The sequence below is a fragment of the Myotis lucifugus genome, unplaced genomic scaffold (genome assembly GCF_000147115.1).
Source record: "Myotis lucifugus unplaced genomic scaffold, Myoluc2.0 scaffold_885, whole genome shotgun sequence".
NCBI lineage: Eukaryota > Metazoa > Chordata > Mammalia > Chiroptera > Vespertilionidae > Myotis > Myotis lucifugus.
This window is the reverse complement of record NW_005871933.1, coordinates 146,733-154,224: the sequence shown is the minus strand read 5'-3', so window position 1 is coordinate 154,224 and position 7,492 is coordinate 146,733. Positions and strand designations below refer to the sequence as shown.

The following is a 7,492-nucleotide window of genomic DNA, read 5'->3' as shown; positions in this document are numbered from 1 at the left end:
CTTGATGATTGATGTGGCTTAGTGCCCAAAAGAAATTGTGCTTAAGTTATATAAACGACTAAAGTCTGTGACAGAAGATTGCACCTAAATATAACAAAAAATGACATAGCAATATTAATCATACAACAAATGAAAATGTTTGGTCTCATATTTGATTTACTGACCCGTAATCTAATTTTTCTTTGAACTGAAAGAGTCAAAACTGTTTGTCCAGAGAGATGCTTGCTGGGATAGTCTAATGGGGATGTGATGTATCTATTTCAGTAAATATTCTGAGAATGTTGTATCATGGACAAAGTTATTTATATACAACTATTATACTGAATGGGGTAACTGAATTGGAAGACTTCTCTTTTCTGGCTGTTGCCCCCACTATAATTTTTGCACATATGTTCGCTTAGTCTCCGCTGAGATATTTTCATCATTTATTGACAGGAATTTATCAGTGATTGCCCACCTGCTCAGCATGAACTAGGCCAGCCTTTGAGTACTATAATGGGAGAGAGTATTCAGGTCACAAAAGTGCAAATTTGCAGAAGCATAACTTCCTCTGTGATTAGAAGAGAATTCTAGTAATTGCTAGAGGATTTCACCTTTAACATCCACAGCAGGGAACTCTTTCAGATGTTCCCAGATGCAAGACACAAAGTCCGGGATTTGACTTTCCTTTTGTTTTTCCTTTTCATTAAGTTTATTGGGGTGACACTGGTTAACAACATTATACAGGTTTCAGGTGCAAAATTCTATGACATATCATCCATACACTGTACTGTGTGTTCACCACCCCACGTCAAGTCTCCCGTCGGTCACCATTTATCCGCCCTATACCCTCCTCCACCTCCCCCAAAACCCATCCCCCCACAATCACCACGTTGTTGTTCTTTTTGGTTTTTTGTTGTTGTTTCTTAACTTTCAGATGTTACTCCCAGGCATTTCCTGCCCTCTGCCTTGAGAACAAGGGCTGAGAGTATTGTTCTGTGTACTCTAATCTTTCACAAAGAAGCTGATCACTCTATGCCTCAGATCTAATGGAGTGCATCCCACAAGCATCTGTAGATCAAGGCACTCACATCCCAGCTTCCAGGAGTATAGGCTGCTGATAGGTCATAGCTGAGTTTCCCTCCTGGGATCTGGGAGCCACCTAACCCAAAGTTATGGCCCTCCCCAGTGGCAGTCCACATCCAATGACTGGTTAAGGAAGGGGAATAGGGAGGGGGAAAGGACCAATCCTCGTACTTTAATTGGAGACAGTTCTAAAGAACCATCTAAACTCCAGAACTTGTTTATTGCAACTACCAGACAGTTTCAATCTCTCCCTTTGCCTAATCCTACTTCTTTCAATGCCCCCACATCCAATTCTTGAGAGCATTTGTCAATAAAATTGGCTCATGCAAATCCATCTCAAAGTCTGAACTAAAGCAGTAGAAGTCAGAGTGCTCCTAAAAAGCAGATTCTAAAATAGAAAATATAGTCAATAATAATGTAATAACTATATATAGTGCCAGGTGGGTACTGGAAATATTGGGGGAAACGCTTTGTCTAGCCACTATGCTATACACCTGAAACTAATAGAAAATAATGTTGTATGCAAACTGTAATTGAAAAAAATTAAAAACTTAAAAATAATAAAATAAAATGAGATTTTGGAGCTGAATCATCTGCTGATAGCTAGCAGTAAATACCCCATCACTGGTAATAGGTGGAGTGCTAATATCCTCTAGCACAGTGGTTCTCAACCTTGGATGCACATTAGAATCACCTGGGAATCTTTTTAAAATCCTGATTTCTGGGCCTCATCCTCCGAAAATTCTTTCTTTGTTACTAATGTTGTGGCCCCACCCCACAACAAAGAAACAGAATTTCCGGAGTTGGAGGCCCAGAAATCAGGATTTTAAAAAGATTCCCAGGTGATTCTAATGTGCAGCCAAGGTTGAGAACCACTGCTGTAGCAAACTATAGCAATGCAATTATTAAGACTTTCACTCAAAGGCTGGGAAAGGAAAGCACTAAAGGCTACAGGTAATATCTCAAGCTTTTAAGAGATTTGGGGGAAGTAGTACAAAATTATGGGAACTAGGAAAGGAATGGCTGTGGCTAAGGGCTATTAATTCATTGGAAGAAAACAATGAAAAAAATGGAGATAATTAATCACCAATGTAAGGTAATGTGTGACAGCCAGAGGGATTCGTTGGCAGCACATAAAGAATCTCTGCTCTACTGTAGGTGAAAGGCCAAGAAAGCTGAGGTTCTTATCCAGAACTGAATGATAAAGTTAGCAGAATTCTGGAGCAGGTTAAATTCTAAAATAGGCAACTCTGCAATGTCAAGACCAAAACCTGGATTTAGTAAGTCTGGAATAGGAATGTCTAGATTTATGCACTTAAAATTCTTGAATACCCAGATTCTCTTGACCGTTCTGGGCTTATTGGTAGTGGTCTATTCCTCCCTGTTAAAAACCAGCATTTCCCCCCTTACTTGAAGACAATGCAGAGACTTGTGCCTTTCAATACAACATGTCTTTCTCAAGATCTACCCCATCCTGTATGGACCTCCAGTAACTGAAGACGATGTCAAGAATCCATGAGGAATCACCGTGCAATACCAAGAGGAACATTACATGCTAATAATTCGACCAGTCCCTCCCACCCCCCGCCTTTTTTTTTTAAGGAAACCTGTGACCATTTACTCAGGTAATTATACACTGGAGAAAGAGAATACCCAGAAACTTCAAGACTATATTTATTATTCAGGAGCCCAAAGTCATCTGGGACTCCATGTCAGAATGAGGACACATGGTAATAAATAGATTTTTAGGTCCAGTTTACAATGGGTGCAACAGGGCCATGGAACAACCCAGTAATCATTTCCTCTATCCTTCACGTTATGTTGGAGTATGCAAACATGGCAGTTAGCAAACCCCATCCCCTAACTCAGGTTGGTGTCTTGGCCTCTGGAAGTAAGAGCCATCAGTGGGAAAGACCAAGTGGATGCCTCTGCCCAGATTTGACAGTAAATTGTTAGGCTGCTGCATGGCCTGAAAAAGACTTGGGCAAGATCACTCACTAGATAAGCTGTCTAAATTAGCAAAAGTGATAACTAAGGGTGAAGAGAACCCAGGATGGGTAGAGAAGAGTAAGGCAATAAGTATCAGGTTAGCCTCAAAACCAGTTCCAGTATTGGCACTGCTTTTTTTATTATTATTTATTGTCTAAAGTTTTACATATATCTCCTTTTTCCCGGATTGACCCCCCGCCCCTCACCATTCCCACCCCCAAGGGCAAGCCCCACCACCCCAGTGTCTGTGTCCATTGGTTAGGCTTATATGCCTGCATAAAAGTCCTTTGGTTGATCTCTAACCGCCCCACCACCACCCCTGCCATTTGTCTCTGGATCTATTTTTATTCATCAGTGTATGTTGATCATTATATCCCACATATGAGTGAGATCATGTGATATTTATCTTTCTCCGACTGGCCTATTTCGCTTAGCATAATGCTCTCCAGTTCCATCCATGCTGTTGCAAATGGTAAAAGTTCCTTCTTTTTTATAGCAGCGTAGTATTCCATTGTGTAGATGTACCACAGTTTCCTAATCCACTCCTCTGCTGATGGGCACTTAGGCTGTTTCCAAATCTTAGCTATTGTAAATTGTGCTGCTATGAACATAGGGGTGCATATATCCTTTCTGATTGGTGTTTCTAGTTTCTTGAGATATAGTCCCAGAAGTGGGATCACTGGGTCAAATGGGAGTTCCATTTTTAACTTTTTGAGGAAACTCCATACTATTTTCCACAGTGGCTGCACCAGTCTGCATTCCCACCAGCAGTGCACAAGGGTTCCTTTTTTTCCACATTCTCGCCAACACTTGTCCTTTGTTGATCTGTTGATGATAGCCATTCTGACAGGTGTGAGATGGTATATCATTGTTGTTTTCATTTGCATTTCTTGAATGATTAGTGACTTTGAGCATGTTTTCATATGTCTCTTGGCCTTCTGTATGTCCTCTTTCGAAAAGTGTCTATTTAGGTCCTTTGCCCATTTTTGATTGGATTATCTTCCTTTTGTTAAGTTGTATGAGTTCTCTTTTATTATATATTTAAATAATATTACTTTGGGTATATTGCACTAAAGAAAATATATCATTAACTTAATTTTAACTTTTTTTAGTGTGGCTACTTGAAAATGTAAAATAACATGTGGCTCATATTTGTGGCTTGAATTATATTTCTATTGGACAGGTTTGCTTTACAACATCTACATGCAACAAAAATTTCACCTAAAACCTTTAACCAATAGAAAGCCATCAGTTGCTAAATACATGTGATTTAGCCAATAGAGTAACAGCTATTTAAGTGGCCATGGTCTGCTAGGCAGAAAAGTGCATAATGCAAGCTAAGGAGAAACTAAAAACGAAAAACATTCTCCCAGCTGACTCCTTTCTTCCTCTTTATAGGCCTGGCATGAATAGCACCCATAAAGCAGGACAGGAGACTGCAGAGATCTGATTATTTCATAATTCTAACAGATCATGAGAATCTTTCCTAAATGCTTTGTCTAAACTCAAAATCTATATCCAGATCACTTCATCAAATAATTATCTCTGCAGCAGTTGGTCCTGTTTCGATTGTAGAGAGTCCTGCAGATCTTCTTGCATGGAGGAAATAAATCTTAGAAACGAAAGCTCTAAATAAAAGATAGACATTGCATTTTAGAAACAAAGCTTAAAATAATGCAGTAACTACAATATTCAATCATCCACTATAAAATTATCTGCTGTAATCTCCACTTCTGGTTATGGATAGCTAAATAGGGATATATAAACAAACAACATCAAAGTGCCTTTTTGGCTAACTGCCACCCTGCCACTTCTGAACTGAAGCCAATTATAATGACATCACCCTAGCTTCATGTCCTTTACTGACCTTCCCACTTAGGTTGCCAAAATGTATTAAATTTCCCCTCCACAATTTGTCTTTTTCCCTTTGTCTTTGTTTCTTTAAATAATGACTTGACATCACTTGACCTCAACCTACAATTTTGGCTGATAATATCACTGAGCAATACACTCACATAAATGGCCTTGTGTAATCATCTGTTGTGTCTCAGGAAAATTCATGCAAGAAGAAATTGAATTTGTATGACATGCAACTGAAGAAAATTCTTTTAAATATTCTAAAAATCACCATAGGAATGAGTTTCTAAAGATCATGGTACTTGCCTGGCCAGCAGGCATGGCTCAGTGGTTGAGCATCGACCTATGAACCAGAAGGTCATGGTTTGATTCCCGGCCAGAACACATGCCCAGGTTGCTTGATCCCTAGTGTGGGGCCTCCAAGAGGCAGCCAATCATGATTCTCTCTCATCATTGATGTTTCTATCTCTCTCTCCCTGTCCCTTCCTCTCTGAAATCAATTAAAATATATATATTTTTTAATATGAAACGCTTCATGAATTTGTGTGTCATCCTTGCACAGGGGCCATGCTAATCTACTCTGTATCGTTCCAATTTTAGTATGTGCTACAGACGCGAGCACCAATTAAAATATTTTTTAAATATTCTAAAAATCAGACTTCCATATAGCTAAGATTAAATAGTCTATAAAGCTGTAGAAATCCAGTTTCTATGGTACTACAGTTATAAAAATATAGAGTTGTAAATCCACCTGCACATGTTTATTTTAGAACTTTTTAAGTAAAAGTCACCCTGCCCACTAAATTGAAAATGAAAGTGGTTTCCCTTTGGCCGAGGTCTTCAAACCTGATCGAAGTCTTGAATGTGTTTGAGAATCCACAAATATTAAGAAAGAAAACTATATAATTATTTATATTTTTGAAATAAAATTAATCCCTTTAGAATAGTAAAACAGGATGTTACTTTTCTTTTAAAATTATGACTCAGTTAATAAAGAATTTTTACTGATAGGGTACTTAGTAATAAAATGTGTGCTAAACTATATTATTGTGTTGACTCATCTGTGAATTCACACATGCTAATAAGTCAAGGATCATTACAATTGTTCAAGTATGAGGTTTTTCCCTTTGTTCAAATAAAAAAAAAATTCTTCACCTACACAGATAATTAAAAGACCTCAAGTAACCCTGCTCTTCCTTTTTGTACCCTCTGTACTTAGCGCAGTGCCTAGCACATATAATATATTAACTATATTACTGGGGGGTAGTCCCTGTGCCTTCTCGCAGTCCGGGACCCCTCAGAGGATGTCTGACTGACGTCCCTAAGCCAGCAATCAGACATCCCCCAAGGGGTCTTTAGCACTGCCGTGGAGACGGGAGAGGCTCCCACCACTACCGCTGTGCTCGCCAGCCATGAGCCCAGCTTCTGGCTAAGTGGCACTCCCCCTATGGGAGCACACTGACCACCAGGGGGCAGCTCCTGTGTTGAGCATCTGCCCCCTGTGTTGAGCATCACAGAGATTGGCCGTTTCACCGTTTGGTCAATTTGCATATTAGCCTTTTATTATATAGGATATATGTGCTCTGAATATATTAGTGTCAACTTTACAGAGTGCATTATCGTTAAAAGTAAGGGCTGTACTGTCAAACTCCTGGGTTCAAGTCCTGGCTCTGTCATTTACTGAGTGTGTGCCCTTAGACAAGTTATTTAATCTCTTCTATATTTTCTTATTTGAAGAATGGGTATGGTAATAGCCCTGGCCTCATTAGAATGTCATGAGGAATAATGAGTTGGTACATGTGAAACTTTTAGAACAGTATCTGAAGCATAGTTTAGAGCTCAATCAACTATAACTTTTATTAAATAGTAGCACTTACTTGTACTTTATAGTTTACAAGTTCTTTCACATATTATATTTACAATCTACAAAATCATGTGACCTAGGTAAGACAAGTACCTAGTACTCTTAGCCTGATTTAACACTGAGGAAACAAAGGCCCAAGGTCACACAATCAGAAAGGAGCAGAGCCAATATTTGAATCCAAGGTCTCTGAATCTAAATTCCAAATCTTTCCCACTATATACAGCTAAAAGGGATTCTTTGGATTATTTTCCTAATGGTGTCTGCAATATGAGTGTAGATATTTAATAATGCTAGAAATGTTGGGATTCACTACTCTCAGTAACCAAATTATGGCAGAGACATAAACATAATAAATGATCACTTTTTGTTGTTGATTTTCTCATTTGATCCTGGTAATTCTTAAGCACTAGTCTTGCTGAAAATGATAACATAGGTTGACAAGTTCTGCCTGCCCTCAAAGTTCATAGCCTAAAAAAAAAAATAGAATATATACACATGAATATATAATGTGGAGAGGAGTGTCGAACAAAAGAGCAGACAGCATAGAGAAGAGAAATGCTGAAAAAATATAATAGATTATCAGAACTGAGTGGATGCCTTGGTTTCCTTCCTAGGAAAGAAAGTTGTCATCTGATCTAATGCATGGCAGATCAGTGGGCCTTGTTTTCACCATATGTAAAACTGAAGTGTGGATCTCTAAGACCATTTGCAATTTCA

General features: G+C 38.7%; 1 non-coding gene across 1 annotated transcript; it reads right to left on the bottom strand.

The window, feature by feature from the left end:
• Nucleotides 1-5,428: 5,428 nt before the first annotated feature.
• LOC111824079 lies at nt 5,429-5,533 on the bottom strand. Its single transcript, XR_002827183.1, has one exon. It is a non-coding gene; the product is annotated as a U6 spliceosomal RNA (small nuclear RNA).
• Nucleotides 5,534-7,492: the final 1,959 nt, after the last annotated feature.